Below are 16078 nucleotides of genomic sequence, written 5' to 3'. Positions count from 1 at the left end.
ACTACCACCTTGCATTATTATGACAAGGTGTGATTGGTATGTTATTTCATGTTCTTTCTTGTCTTTTTTCTTCAGAAAAGATGGAGTGAGGAAGCCTGTTCCAGAGAAAAGAGGTAGATGCAATGAAAGAGAAGGAGAAATTGGTCTAATAAGTTTGGAGATGGGTTGTAAATGAATGTTAACCAGTAGCTGCTTTCTTACAATTTTTGAAGGAGGTGAAGGAATGATAGTTCAGCTATCCATGGACCAAGAAAATATCTGTAGGAGAGGTAATGCAGAAACTGGACATCTGTGTGAGCGAGAGAAAAAAAAAAAGATTCTGTGAGAAAGGAGTAATCATGTTGGAGGTTTAATAGAGTATTGACAGCACTAAGAAAGGATTAAAAACTAATTTTAATGCTTGCAATATTTCATCTTTCACGGAGACGTCTTCAGAAAGTACAACTAATATTTGTAACGTGCATAAAGACAACACAATACTCAAACACATGGCTGACTCTAAAAAGTCATAGAAGTCCAAGAAGAGAAATCTGATCATGTTTTGATATCTAAATGTTATTGAAAATAAGGGAAGTGAAAGGGCTTTCTTATTGGAAATTGTGTATGATTGTTGAACTTATTATATATGTAAATTATATATATGTAAATTTCATCTTTCACGGAGACGTCTTCAGAAAGTACAACTAATATTTGTAACGTGCATAAAGACAACACAATACTCAAACACATGGCTGACTCTAAAAAGTCATAGAAGTCCAAGAAGAGAAATCTGATCATGTTTTGATATCTAAATGTTATTGAAAATAAGGGAAGTGAAAGGGCTTTCTTATTGGAAATTGTGTATGATTGTTGAACTTATTATATATGTAAATTATATCTATGAAAATAAAAATATTCAATATAAAATGTATATTTCATAATGAATCTCATATCATCATAGCAAATACATGAAAAGAATGGATGGTTACATGAAGCGAGAATGAAATGACAAAATATAGATTGCTTTCTTTTTACCCCCAGAGAGCAGTCTATAATGTCTAATGAAATTTTGTGACTTCTACAATTAAACTTTTTAAACGGTCTCTCTACTTTTTGGCTAAGTTTGTTTATTTTTGTGTTAATGACCATGTTTACAGATTCCCACATATTTCTTATAGCATCATGTGATTGATTGGAGCAGTAGACAGAAAGCACTAGGTAATGTCAATTGTCATTCTATTCTCTCTCTTCAGTGTACTGTTCATTCTTTTTGTGTATTCACTAATATACTCATTCCAAAATATGAATGTTTTATACTAAATATTTTTCTTTATGTAATTTGCATGTTGGTCAATTGGGAGAGCCTCTGCTTCTAATGGCTCGCAAAAAGTTAAACAAGTTTGAGCACGGTATCACATAATAATAATATATTAATAATAAAAAAAAAAATACTAATAATAAAAAAATATAATATTTTGAGGCTTTAGAGAAAGCAATACACAATGAAAAAGAAAAAGTTGGTCCTTGTTGGGAATCTAAATAGCAGAGTAGGAAATGATTATCAGACATACAAAAATATATTGGGAAAATTTGGAGAAAAGAGCAAAGCTAATAATAATGGGAAATACCTGTTCGATTTCTGTTCAGGACATGGACTGGTTATTACTAACACAATGTTCCAACATAAAAAATGCACAAATTTACATGGAAGAAGAGGCAAGGAATAAGAAAAGTCTCATTGACTATGTTATTGTTGATAGTGATGTTTTCTCCCTGGTGCAGGACACCAGAGTGTACAGAGGATTTGAAATTGGAAGTGATCACCATTTAGTCTTGAGCAGGATAAAATTGAATTCCATATTGAAAATAAGAACATGTAAGAAAGTTTTAAAGCAAATAAAAATTGAGCAGCTCTCAGATGTGAACTGTAGACTAAAATACACAAACTTGATTGAAGAAAAAATGAAAGAGTTTGAGAACAGGAACCAAATGTTGGAAATCCAGTGGCAAGCCCTGAAGGAAACACTGATTGATTCAGCCAGAGAGGCATATGGTGAGGTTATCTGTAAGGATAGAAAAATCAGAACTCCATGGTGGACACAGTGAAAGGAAAAAAGAAAGCATATCAAAAATTCCTGCCGAATAAGTCAGCTTGTGCTCTTAGAGAATACAAAGACAAATGTTAGAAAGCTAAATACTGTATAAAACTAACTAAACAAAAGTCATGGAAGACTTTGTTAAGAACATACAAAATAAATATCGAGAAGTGGCAAGATATTCTGGAGGTTGTTGAAGAAGCTCAGAAATTGAGGAAAGAGTGCTGTAAAAGGAATTAGAGATGATAAAGGTGACATGAAAACAGGAGAAACAGATATCCTTGAACTATGGAGTAATTACTTTGAAAAATTGCTAAATGAAACCAGCAGTGATGACCAGGCATGCAGTCAGGAATACATATCCATACTTGAAGTAGAAAAAGTGATCAAAAGCCTGAAATGTGGAAAGGCAGCAGGAGTAGATGATGTTTGGCCGGAAACGTATGGAGGTATAAAAGTCTTACAGTGGCGGTACTGCATAGTTCAGAGGGATGAATTCCAGATGATTGGTGTAGAGCTCTCATGGTACTCATATATAAAAAGTGAAATAAAACTGAATGTGAGAATTACAGAGGTATTTCTCTATTGAGTGTTCCTGGTAAGATATATGCAAGTATACTTGAGAAACGGTTCAGAAGGATTGTTGAAAAAGAGAAGCTTGGTGAAGAACAAGCTGGATTCAGGCCAAATAGAAGCTGTCAGGATCAGATTTTCAATTTACGACAGATAGTTGAGAAATCATGGGAATATAACAAAGATCTGTATTTAGGTCTTGTAGATCTTGAAAAGGTGTATGACAAGGTGCCAAGAGAGAAGCTATTCGAAACGCTACAGGTGTATGGTATCAATGGGGCATTAGTCTTTATTTGAGTTGTAAGTCAGCAGTTAGAATTGAAGGAAGTACAGGAAGGTGGTTTAATGTTAAATCTGGTGTCAGACAAGAATGTATTTTCCCCTGTTATTCATTATCTATATGGATCACATTATGAAGGAAAGTGTTATTAAACCTGATATCAAAATTGGAGATGTTAATGTCAGCTCTTTACTTTATGCAGATGATGTTATACTTCTAAATAAATCCATTACAGGTCTGCAAGATTCCCTGACTAAAGTGAATAGCTGTTGTAATAGATATGGTATGAAGGTCAGCATTTAAAAGACAAAGACGATGAAAATATCAACTGCATTATGAACGGAAAACCTATAGAACAAGTAAAACATTTCAGCTACCTAGGCATGATTTTTATTGAAGATGGTAAATTAATTATTATCATTAAGTGACACCTCCAGGGAGTTGAAAGACTTATTAAGGGAGAGTGTGCCAACATCATCAAACAATGGATATCCGTCCAACTACTAACTGCGCCCAAACTTGCTTAACTTTTTGAATGAGCCATTAGTATCAGAGGCTCTACCAATCGACCAACCTTTTGCTGGCATGAAAATATGGAAATAGACAACAGAATCAACAAAGTTGGTATGGTAGGAAGTCAAATGAATAAATTTATATGGAATAAGAGAGAAATTAGCCAAAACACTAAATTTGCTATATACAAGACAGTATTCAAGCCAATTTTAACTTATGGATATGGGTCAGAAGTAAAACACTTGACCAAAGACTAGAGACTGCAGATATGAGAGTCCTGAGAAAGATTAAAAGTTCACTTTGTGAACTTTTAAGTACTAAAATCATCTCCCTATTGAAGAATAGCAAGGAGATCGGAATTTAAGGCATTTTTTATGGAGCATCTTGAGGCTTCTAATGATTGAGCACTACCAGGCTTGTCAAAAGAGTGACAAAAATGAGGTGTATCATCATTATTATGGTTATGGATAGGATTTGAATCAGTGAAAGCAGGTCATTTATATACAGAAGGAAGAGTGGATGAAAGTACAGAGCCGTCAGATACTGCATTGGTGGGGGGAAATTAAAGCAGGGAAATCCATCTATCATAACAGTAAGTGACCAGAGAGGAAGCTGGCAGCCCATATGCAAAAGGTTGAAGACAGACAATAGGGCGGTAGTTTGCTGAGCATACTTCTGTTGTGCCTGACCTGATAAAAATGCCTTCGAAATGTATAGAACAAGCACGTTTCTCCAGATCTTTACATGGCATGAATCTAATGGTAGATGATGAATGGTAGCAGCTGAACTATGCTTTGAGAAAGAATGGTAGATTTCATATTGTTGGTTACTAATTAGCAGGTGGGGCTCTAGGTGGTGTAGGAGTTAGCTATTGCTGACCTTTTTTTTTGAGAAAATGGAAGTGAGAGCATTTATATTTGGATGGTAGCTTGTTGGTTGACTTTTATTACCTTTCTTTGGAATGGATTGAATGTAAGCTCAGCTTGTTTCCGTGCTATAGAGTAATGCCATTTGAGTAGGAAAGATTTAAGAGTTTATAGGATAAGTGTTAATTTCAGACCACAAGTTTTTAGTATAATAGGTGGTATACCACCAAGACTAGATGCCTTGGCTTTGTTCGTGTCCATGTTATCGAGGAATCTTTGATTTCCTTTCTAGCAGAAGAATGGTAGAGGTTACACGGAGTGAGTAGTTCTTGGTGAGATGGGATTGGGGAATTTGCCATGGTCATCAGTGCAGGAACTGGAAGAGAAGAATGATGCTAGTAGATCAGCCTTGTCTTTGGATAACATTACAATAGTATCATCAGGATGTGAGATCAGTGGAAGCAACAGTGGACAGAAGTGCCTAATGGCCTTGGCTAGGGACCCGAAGGCTTGGCTGACATTAGAACAAAAGAGATGTGTGTGGCATTTGTCCCTTTTAAAATCAGCATTTAGATTTATTTTAGATTTTTTGCAGTTGTGGCAAGCTGAACTGTAGGCTGAGTATGATGCTGAAGTTTTAGTCTCAGCCATTTGTGATATAATGAATTTTTTTTCAGTGTATCACCTCAGAAAGGTGGGATTGACTTGACTATGAGAGGCTATATGTTTACATTAATGGTCTTTTTAGTAGTTGGATAAATAGCAGAATTAAGTAAAATGGCACAAAGAATCACTCAGATGGTGGAGAAAACATTGAGTAAGGATAAGTAAGTTATTCTTCCTTTTTGTATAACTAATGCAAATATGTCAGGGTTGCTTAGGTCGCTCCGATTTTTTGAAGGATGAGAGAGGGAAGTGGTGGAGAGGATCTAGAGGCATAATAGACATTTCTTATGCTGTAATGTCTGGAATGCTTCTTATGTAGATAACTTAAACTTTAAATCTGCAAAAGTTTGCATATATAGAAAAGATGAGGTGTTGTTAGTTATTCATAATAATGCTTCTCTGTATAAACAACACAAACAGAAATAAATCTAATCTAATAAATCTAATAAAAAAATAAAAACAGAAATAAAAATAATTAATCCATTGAACCCATCAATATTTTGCTGGTTTTCTACCAGCATCTCCAGAGCATAAATTTCAACTGGGACAAGCGCACAACTAAATCACTGTAGAGACAATTCGAATTGTCCACAAACAAATGTCCAAACACAGCGTCATCCATGGATCAAAATCACCATAAAGTTAATTTATGCCGTGGAGAAGCCATGCTATCTGGTCTCAGAATGACTGCCTCCCAGATGTTTGGCAAATTAATGCAGCCATATTGTTGAGGTTGTGGAAGTGCTTCATACCCGATGCTGATTCTAAAAAGTCTCTCACACTGTAGTGACTTCCACATAATATTGATTGTCTTCCTCCATTTAATTTCATGTGATATCTTTCCATGTGAAGGAGCATTCAGAACATGATCCGCTAGGTCTAGATCAACCATACAGATGATTGCTGATGTGATTTTTGTACTCTTCAAGCCAGATGTCAGATGATCCACCAGTCCAGTAGATTAAGTACATGCACAAAGAATCCAATTTCTAGCAGAATGGATGAAGACAGCTAGCTGAAGGAGTGGTTTGAAAATAGTATGGGATCGTCTTATTGTGTGTTGGTTTTGGTTGCAGGAGGGATGTGCATGGCATGCAGCATTTTATCTGTTTTATAGGGATTGTAGCTCTGCGCTCAGTTTCGAGGCACTGTCCTTTGAACAAATAGCTCTGGCTCAGTGTGTATTTTGAGGATGCCATACTGTTTGAATGGGTACTTATGTAAATGCCTTCCTGTAAGTATGGTTTTTGTATAAATGGAAAGGGATAATGAGCTATTCAGTAAAGGTGGAACACTATTAATAGACATTGTGTGAATAATGGTTGATTTGTGCCTACCATGATGATTCTTAGGACTCATTGGATCTTTGCATTCCAAAGAGTAAAGTCTTTCATTTAGTACCATTAAATTAGTAAGTCTAAATATTTTGTTGTAAAGGCAATTCTGAATGTCTTGAGTTGAATTTGAGATAATCAAGATATTCTAACCCTTCAGCTCAGTAGTATATTATAGCATTAAAATGTATGTATCCTGTTGCAGTTTCCAGATTATGAAATTAGGATGCAAATAGTTTTATGTTTAAGAATATGAATGCATTATGATTTCTGCTTCAGTTACAGGTCAAAAACAAGGTTTCACCTTTAGTCAAAAAAGCCTTTATAAAGGCTTTTTGACTAAAGGTGAATTAGACAGTCTCATACTGTGACCAGGAATCTATAAGAATTTCTTGTTTGTGTAATTTTTATTTATGGATCTGAGAGTTGGGTTAGAAATAAAATAGTTGAAAACTAGATATCAGGTATGGTTAATTTGGTGGCAAAAGAGGGGGAGGGTGAATAGCTCAAAGGGTCTTCATTGTTAAAGAACATACTTGTAAGTAGAGATGAGATGTTACTATCCTTTGTACACAGATTTTGGTCACTTTGGGAGACAAAGTGGTGGAGAGGAGCCTGAGATAAATGATCGGGATAATAACATAAGGATGGACTGAAGGTTCGATAGGCAGAAAAAGAGGGTGGGAGAAAATGCTGGAAACATAAATTACTAAGATGGTTTTATACAGCAATGCTGAAGAAAATTTTCATTACATGACAAGAGTGGAAAAGAACAAGGCGTCCATGGGAGTTGTGTAAGAATATAGTTAGCAAGGACATGAGGACTAAATTTTTTGTTTATATACACTGGTGAATGAGTGGAATCGTTACCAGCAGTGGTTCTGCTTTGTCAGTAAATGATTTGGGGAGGTAAGATGGATAGTGTGCAAATAATGGTTAGATATGGGCCTTCCATGATGAATCCATACTCCATGGAGATGCCTATAGAATAGTAATAATTATTATATGTTAAAGATACCAAGCTATTTTAAACCTGGTTTTACTCCATTTCCCAAGTAAGCAAACAGACAAATAAGTCAAGTTTGCACCTGCACATAGTGTGAGTCTAACTGACCCACAAGTAGTGCAACTCGTGGTAAAGGTGTAATAAGCCCTGATCACTATTCTTAATATTTACCCTTAATGCAAAGCCCATCTCCTAGAGGAGATGTATGATGCTATGCATTAAAGGCAAGGGGGCACTACCCAGACCAGTTTCGTCCTTTATTGAGGTCTCATCAGTGGGAGCCAGGCTTAGAAATACCAAGGTTAAATAATACAGAGCTTATAAGTATTTTACCAAAACAAGTTACTAAAAGGTGCTTTGACCTTATTAAATAAAAATCTCAGGATGAGAGATAGATGTAGAAAGTTTTTTACCTTTGGTATAATATAATATATGTTAAAGATACCAAGCTATTTTAAACCTGGTTTTACTCCATTTCCCAAGTAAGCAAACAGGCAAAGAGACCTCAATAAAGGTCGAAACCGGTCTGGGTAGTGGCCCCCTTGCCTTTAATGCATAGCATCATACATCTCCTCAAGAAGATGGGCTTTGCATTAAGGGTAAATATTAAGAATAGTGATCAGAGTTTATTACACCTTTACCACGAGTTGCCTAGACTTGCACTACCTTGTGGGTCAGTTAGACTCAAACTACGTGCAGGTGCAAACTTGACTTATTTGTCTGTTTGCTTACTTGGGAAAGGGAGTAAAACCAGGTTTAAAATAGCTTGGTATCTTTAACATATATTATATTATACCCAAGGTAAAAAACGTTCTACAGTAATAATTATTAATATATTCATACAGTGCTAAGTAAATCCCATATCTATCTGCCTTGGAATATTGTTTGAAAGAACTACATTCTATAGCGCATAGTACCGTCTCTTTGATGTACCATATGGGATGATATACTTAAAGACTTCTAAAAATGCTTGATGCTCTTCAAAGGAGAACAATTTAGTTAATTGGTGACCCTTCTCTCACAGGCTAATCCTGTCATGATTCTATAGATATATTGGTTCTGCTTCATACCTCTTACACTGGTATTTTCATTGGTGATGTGAGCTGAAAACTGCCCAACACTGTTCCTCCACTTTCACTCAAACCCATAAACACGAGTAATAGTTGTTCAACATTCAATCACTGTCTAGTTGCAAACACACTCTACCAACTTCTTGTCTTATTTCATTGCTACCTCAGTGTTTCCTATGGACTACAGCCTTTGGTTGTTCAAAAAGCATATCAATAGGTTTCTTCTTTCTTGACCACTTGTCCATGTACTGATATGGTGCCGTGGGGGGCAACCCCCACGGCACCTACGTCACCCAATCCCCAAGTTCCAGACTGGTAGGCCAGTTCTTGAATTCTGGTGACTCGAAAGGGGTGGGTGGGTCTGGTGACTATGCCACCCAATCCCCTGAGTTCCGGACCTGATGGGATGGTTCTCCTTGAATTCTGATGACTCGTATTTTGAAGGGGAGCTCTGTCCCCCCCCCCCCCCCAGTGCCTACATGAATTCTAACTCAGGATGTATGATTACATATGAAAATGAAAAAGATATAAACCTAAAAATTGCAAAATCATCATCATCATGCATATCAAGGATTTATTATTATGTGACACCTCCAGGGAATCCAAAAACTCATCGAAGGCCTAGTGTGGCCTGTTCCGGCCTTAGAAGTCATCGTTGAATCTTTTAAGAGAACATCCTGGTTTTCTTTTTCCTAATGGCTTGTACTTTAAGGCTTGTTTTGGTAATCTTTCTATTTTCATTCTTTGAACGTGTTCCATCCATTTATGTTTATATTTTTTAATTTTTTCTATTACTGATTCTTGGTTTAATTCTTTCATAATTTCTTCGTTTCTTTTGTGATCAAATAGAGTATACTTTGCAGTTTTTCTCATAAACTTCATTTCTGTGTTATTAATATATGTTTGTCTTTTTGTTTTATTGTCCATATTTGACTTCCATACAATAAGACTGGTAGGGCTAATGTATTGTATACTTTTAGTCTGGTTTGTTTTTGTTTATATTTACGTTTATATCTTTTTCATTTTCATATGTGATCATACATCCTAGGTAGTTAAATGAATTCACCTGTTCTAAGATCTTGTTATCTATTACTATTTTAGTTCTTACTGGATCTTGTCCTTTCAAGACCATAGTTTTTGATTTTTCTGTTGATATTATCATACCATAATCTTTGGCTATCTCATTTAGATCTAAAATAGCTTTCTGTAAGTTATCTTCAGAATTTGTAATTATTATTTGGTCGTCGACAGTTCATAGTAGGAGAATGTTTAATACCTTGATGGAAATTTTTATTCCATTTTATTATTATTTCATTTTGGTAAATATTAAAAAGAGTTTCTGAGAGGGGACATACCTGTCGGGCCTCTTGGTTTATCTCTCTCGTATATGATAGCTCATGATTTAATCTTATTTGTATTTGATTATTTTCATATATACTTATGACAGCTTTTTGGATATTATTTGATATTTATCTTTCTTTTAATATGTTAAATAAAATCCTTCTTTTAACTTTGTCAAATGCTTTTTCAAAGTCAGTAAATGCAATATGTGTTACTAAATTGTATTCGCTTCTTTTCTCTATTATTAATTTTAGGCAAAAGGCTCTATACATGATCATCCTTTTCTAAATCCATTCTCTAACTTCTAAAATAAAGTTTTTGGAATATTTCATTACTTTGCTATTTAAAATTCTGCTATATATTTTGTAACAGGAATTTAGTATACTTATACATCTAGTTTTTAGGGTCATCTCTACTACCTTTTTTTTAAAGATAGGAATCACGATTGTTTTTTCCATTCTATTGGGGAATTACCAGTTGAATAGATTTTATTTAAAAATAATAGGAGTCTTTCTTTGAATCTTGTTCCTGCATATTTATAGAGTTCTGAACCTAGCTTATCTTCTCCAGGTGATTTTCCGTTTCTTGTTTCTTTCAAGCTGATTTTTAATTCTTCTTTAGTTATTTTCTTTTCATTTTCATTAAATGTTTGCCAGTTGTCTTTTTTAAAATATTTATCTGTCCACAATTCTGTGTAGAAATTCAGAAAGTCTTCTAATTTCAATTCGGTGTTTAATTTTATGTTTTTTTTAGTATCTGCATTTAAGTTTCAAAATCATATATACATTGGGTCTTATTTTATATAAATCATGTTCTAAATTAGAAACAAATTTGTTCCATGATTCTCTGGCATTTTCTGACTTCTCTTTTAGCTATGGCTCTTATTCTTTTATATTCTATTTCATCTTCTAATCTTTTACCGCTTAACCATTTATGATAGGCTTCTTTTTTCATTTTGATTATCTCTTTGATTGTATCATCCCATATCTTCAGTTTTTTTCCTTTTATTGAATATTTTGGTTTTTCCTAAGCTTTCATTTACTGCTGCATTTACGTGGGCTGTTCAATAAGTAATAAGACTAATTTTACTGTGGCGAAACCACTCATCAGAATATTAATTTCTGTGGAATAAAAATATGTTGCTGTATGTATTAACAAAAGAGGTTGATAGATGGCGTATACGGGCTGATGTGCCAGAGTGTCACGTGACTAAACACAAGTGCTCATCGCCGTGCCTACGAGGCGCGACCAGTCTTCGAAATGGAAGCATCCTTGGAACAGCATTATGTGATTAAATTTTGTGTGCATTTGCAAAAATTGGTATCGGACACTTTTAACATGATACGCGAAGCTTTCCACAATCAAGCAATGTCGAGGGCAAGTGCTTTTCGCTGGCATAAAACTTTTAAGGAAGACAAAATGTGGAAGATCTTGAACGTGAGGGAAGACCTTCAACGTCCATCACAGAGGCAATGATCAACACAGCAGCGATTATCATCAAGCATGTCAAAAGGAAGCATCCATTGCTGAAGAATGGCTTCTTATTGCACCACAATAATGCAAGGCCACATATTGCTGGTTGTGTAGTGGACGTTTTGCAGAAGAACAACACAGATATCCTACCACACCCTCCATACAGTCATGATCTCGCACCGTGCGATTTCTGGCTGTTTCCTCAACTCAAGAAACCACTAAGAGGCTGCCATTTCGAAAGCAACAAAGCATGTGTAAAAGCTGAGGAGGGGGTTTTGAAAGAACTTTCAAAAAACGGACTCTCGCATGTGTTTAAGAAGTGGACGCAACGGTGGGACAAATGCATCGCATCTCACAGTAGTTACTTTGAAAAAGATCATGTAAATGATGACGATTAAAGGTAATCTGTTTTCTGTATAAATATAGTCTTATTACTTATTGAACAGCCTACATAGTATCGTTTTTATATTAAGCCATTCTATTTCTATTTCTTCATTTTGTTTTATTTTATCTAGGTATTGCTTAATTCTTTGTTCATGTAGCCATTGTATATTTGTATCATTTAATAGTCTAGTTTTATAAACAGACGTTTTAAATTTTCTTTCTGTTCTTGTTACTTGTAGCCATTTAGGTTGTAATCTTAATTTTATTGTAATGAGGAAGTGGTCACTACTTATTTCATATCCTCTGTGAACTCTAACATCTAACGAAAAGTTTGTCTTTTCATTTAATATAAAATAATCTAATATTGATTTCCATTCTCTTGCTGCCCAAGTATATTTATGTATGTCTTTATGTTTATAGAAGGAATTCATTATTTTTAGGTTATTATAAACTACAAAGTCAATCAATTTTTTACCATTTCTGTTTAGAGTGTGTTCTCCATGTATTCCTATATTATTATTAATTTTCGTGTTTCCAATTCTTGCATTTAAGTCTCCTGCTAAAATTACATTAATCATTTTTATTTATTTTATTATATATAGTTTGTAGCTGATTATAAAATTCAATATTATCCTGTTCTCTTTCTTCTTCTGGGGCATATAAACCAATTATTGTTAAATAACCTCTATCTATTTTTATTCTAGCTTCTATTATTCTTTCATTCCATAATTTATAATGTTTTATAAATTGTGAAGAAATTATGGAAGAACTAAACCAGGAATGCATATTTGAAAAAATTAAAAAATATAAACATAAATGGATGGAACATAATAAGTTTAGTTTAATCCTTTATCCAAGTGTGAGCAAACAAAGTTTGCACCTGAAAGTATCTTCAGGACTGGGGTAAGGTAGTGCAACACCAGGCAACTCGTTGCAAAGGTGGAGAAAGCTCTCATCCTATCTCAGTATCTCCCATAATGCAAAGCACATCTCCTTGCGGATATGCATAATGCTATGCATTAAGGCAAGGGCCACTACCCATACCAGTTTTGACCTTTATTAAGGTCTCGTCAGTGGGAGCTAGGCCCAGTAGTGGAGATACAAAGGCAGAAGCAATGAGAGGTCATCCTAACCTATAGGAGTTGCCAAAGGGTGTGCAACCTTATTATTAAATTACTCCGGATTCAGAGAAAGATGTTGAGAGTTTATTTTTCACTTGGTTAGACTATAATAAGTTTAGTTTAATCCTTTATCCAAGTGTGAGCAAACAAAGTTTGCACCTGAAAGTATCTTCAGGACTGGGGTAAGATAGTGCAACACCAGGCAACTCATTGCAAAAGTGGAGAAAGCTCTCATCCTATCTCAGTATCTCCCATAATGCAAAGCACATCTCTTTGCGGATATGTGTAATGCTATGCATTAAGGCAAGGGCCACTAGCCATACCGGTTTCGACCTTTATTGAGGTCTCGTGCATAACTTAATGCATAGCATTACACATATCCGCAAGGAGATGTGCTTTGCATTATGGGAGATACTGAGATGGGATGAGAGCTTTCTCCACCTTTGCAACGAGTTTCCTGGTGTTGCACTACCTTACCCCAGTCCTGAAGATACTTTCAGGTGCAAACTTTGTTTGCTCACACTTGGATAAAGGATTAAACTAAACTTATTATAGGATGGAACATGTTGTAAGAATGAAAACAGAAAGCTCACCAAAACAAGCCTTAAATTACAAACCATTAGGAAAAAGAAAACCAGGATGTCCTCTAAAGAGGACATCCTAGTTTTCTTTCTTCCAAGTCCAGAACAGGACACTCTAATCCTAAATCCTTGAAAAGCATGATGATGATTAAACTCACTAATATTTTGCTGGTTTTTTACCCAGCAGCATCATCGTCATCAAGAGCACAATGAAACTGATAGGTAAGCTGCACTAAACCAAGTATTTGTAGAAACAGTTTAAATTGTAACTAATACTTAATATCCTCTATGGGTCATATAAGTACAAAGTTAATTCAGAGGTCTTCAGCTGTTTGGTCTTAAAATGACATGTTCCAAATCTTTGGTAAGTTAATGCAACTATACTTGTTGAGGTTGAAAGACTGCTTCATGACTGATGCTGATTCTAAGAATAGCCTCTCAGACCTGTAACAACTTCTATGTAATAAAGATGTTTTTTTCCTATGTGAAGGAGTATCCAGAGCATGGTGTGCCAATCCTGACTTGCCACACAGATGATTTCGAACGTAATTTTTATGTTCTTCAAGGCATATGTTAACTGATTATTATTACGTGATACTTCCAAGTCCAAAATGCTAGACTCTACAAGTGATCTGTCAGGCTCTCCTGGATGTTCAAGAGGTTCAGTTGATCTCTAGAAGAATGCATGAAAGTAGCCAGTTGAATGAAAGGTTTGAAAGTAGTATGGAAGCCATATTTGCAAAGAACTGTCTGTAAGAACCATCATTGGATTTGTGAATCAATGGAAGAGGGTTCTGTGGAGTGACGAATCATGGTACACAATCTGGCAGTCCAATAGACATGTCTGGATCTGTCAGATGCCTGGTGATATGATAGACCAACTTAATACAGAAAGTCTGAAAAAAAGGGCTAAAAATAAATACTGGGGAAACTAAAGTAATGTTCAAATCAGCAATAAAATCACCTATACTGTAGATCAATTTGTATATCTAGGACAGCTCTTTGATTTAGATAAAAGCATTGCATCAGAAATCTAGACACATACAGTTAGCATGGACAGCTTTTGGAAAACTAAGTTCCATTCTTAAGAGTGGCATTCCACTGTGCCTAAAAAGGAAAGTAATTGATTGATGCATAAGCAATGACTTATTACCAGTCATTGCTTATGATAGTGAGACCTGGAACCTAATAAAAAGACTGAAAAACAAATTGAAGATTGCTCAAAGAAAATTTAAAAGAAACATCCTAGGGATCTCTTTAAAAGATAAAATAAACTCCTGAATTAAAGAGCAAACCAAGATAAATGACATTCTAACTCATATTAAGACCAGAAAATGGAAGTGGGCAGGCAAGAAATGAGGAGAGGATGGACACTGGACCAAGGAGATTACTACTGGATACCAACTGGAAGAAGAAACAGATAAAAGCCAAGGACTAGATTGGATGATGACTTTAGAAACTTTGACAAGAAGTGGAAGAAGACTGCCAAAGATAGAAAGAAGTGGTCAAAAAAGGGGAAGGCCTTCATCTGGCAGTGGAGCAACCAAGCCTGAGAAAGAAGAAGAAACATAATGGTGGGCTGTTTTTCCTAGTTTAGATTTGGCCAATTGGTGTCTGTGCCTAGATCCTTAAATGCTGATGCTCACCATGACATTTTGAACAATCTTTTCTTTCCACACTGTAGCAACAGCTTGGAATAAGTCATTTCCTGTATCAGCACAATAATGTATCTGCTCACATGCATGGTTTGAAGACATGGAGGTGGAAGAACTAAACTGACCAGCCCAAAGCCCCGACTTCAATCCTATCAAACATCTTTGGAGTGAGTTGGAGTGAAGGTTGTATACTAATACTCATCAACTGTTTGTCATACTACAGGAGGTATGTAAATGAATTCCAGCAGCAGTGTACCAGAACTTAGTGAAAGGAGGCCCAACCTTGTATTGACAGCAATGCTGTAGCAACAGAAAATACAAGCACTTGCTGTCCAGACACTTTTGGCAACGTTGTATGTGTGTGCGCGTACGTACGTATATACTATCTATTCTGCTTGATTTTGGTATGCAGTTTGAACGAATGTCCATTCTTCCCTCCATTTACTTCTCATGTCAAATAACCCCAGCTTATTTAAGAAATTACTGGACTGGACTGGTTGGCTAAGTGGAATCTGCCTTCCAGCCAACAGGCTTGAATCCCTGTTTGGATGTATGTGATTATCTTTAGGTGGTAGATGAATTTCATTGCCTCGTGTAAGATTGCCATCCTACTTGTTGAAGCCTGAAGTGACTTGAAAAAGCTCCATGTTTGGTCTCTAGAGCAGGGTTTCCAGACTAGATAAAAATAAACAAATAAAAATAATAAAAAGTAATAAAAAAAATAGAAACAATTCTTAGCTCAGTTGCAGTACTAATATATACTTGTAGGTTTACAAACTTTTGTGAGCAGGAATAATCACAGAAAAAAAAGGTTTTTGGTTTTTTGCATAGGGATGCCAACAAAGATAATTTTCTGTGCACCAATGACGTCATAAATTGCACAGCTATGTTGTGGATTTTTGTATTTAATTACAGAATCTAACTGTAGTACTTGAACTTGTGGAGAAACCTACAGCTTAAAGGTAAGTAGGTTTAAATGAGTAACTGCTTTCTTGCCTGTTGCATGGTGAGAGGCAAACCCCCCCCCCCACCTGCTTAATTGGAGGTCTGATGTGCCATGGAAAAAAAAACTTTTCTAGAGTGGGATTCTGAGTTGTTTAGTCACTTCAAAGTGATAGGTGAGTGGAATGCATTACCCAA

The 16078-nt window shown here is 35.5% G+C and overlaps 1 protein-coding gene across 4 annotated transcripts in view; it reads left to right on the top strand.

The window, feature by feature from the left end:
• LOC150110284 (WD repeat-containing protein 89) overlaps positions 1-16078 on the top strand; it is a 201711-nt gene that overhangs the window by 24597 nt on the left and 161036 nt on the right. Inside the window, exon 1 of one of the 4 annotated variants that reach the window (XM_090392503.1) lies at positions 1176-1197. The exons of the other annotated variants lie outside the window; for them this stretch is intronic. The gene's annotated coding sequence lies outside the window, so the exon portion shown is untranslated. Of the gene's footprint in view, positions 1-1175; positions 1198-16078 lie in introns of those variants that run through there. 4 annotated transcript variants of the gene reach the window in all.

This window comes from Typopeltis vanoorti, chromosome 1 (assembly GCF_054136105.1).
Source record: "Typopeltis vanoorti isolate ZY-2024b chromosome 1, IOZ_Tvanoo_1.0, whole genome shotgun sequence".
NCBI classification, from domain to species: Eukaryota; Metazoa; Arthropoda; class Arachnida; order Uropygi; family Thelyphonidae; genus Typopeltis; species Typopeltis vanoorti.
Note: the sequence above shows the minus strand (reverse complement) of the source record. Positions and strands in the feature narration are given on the sequence as shown.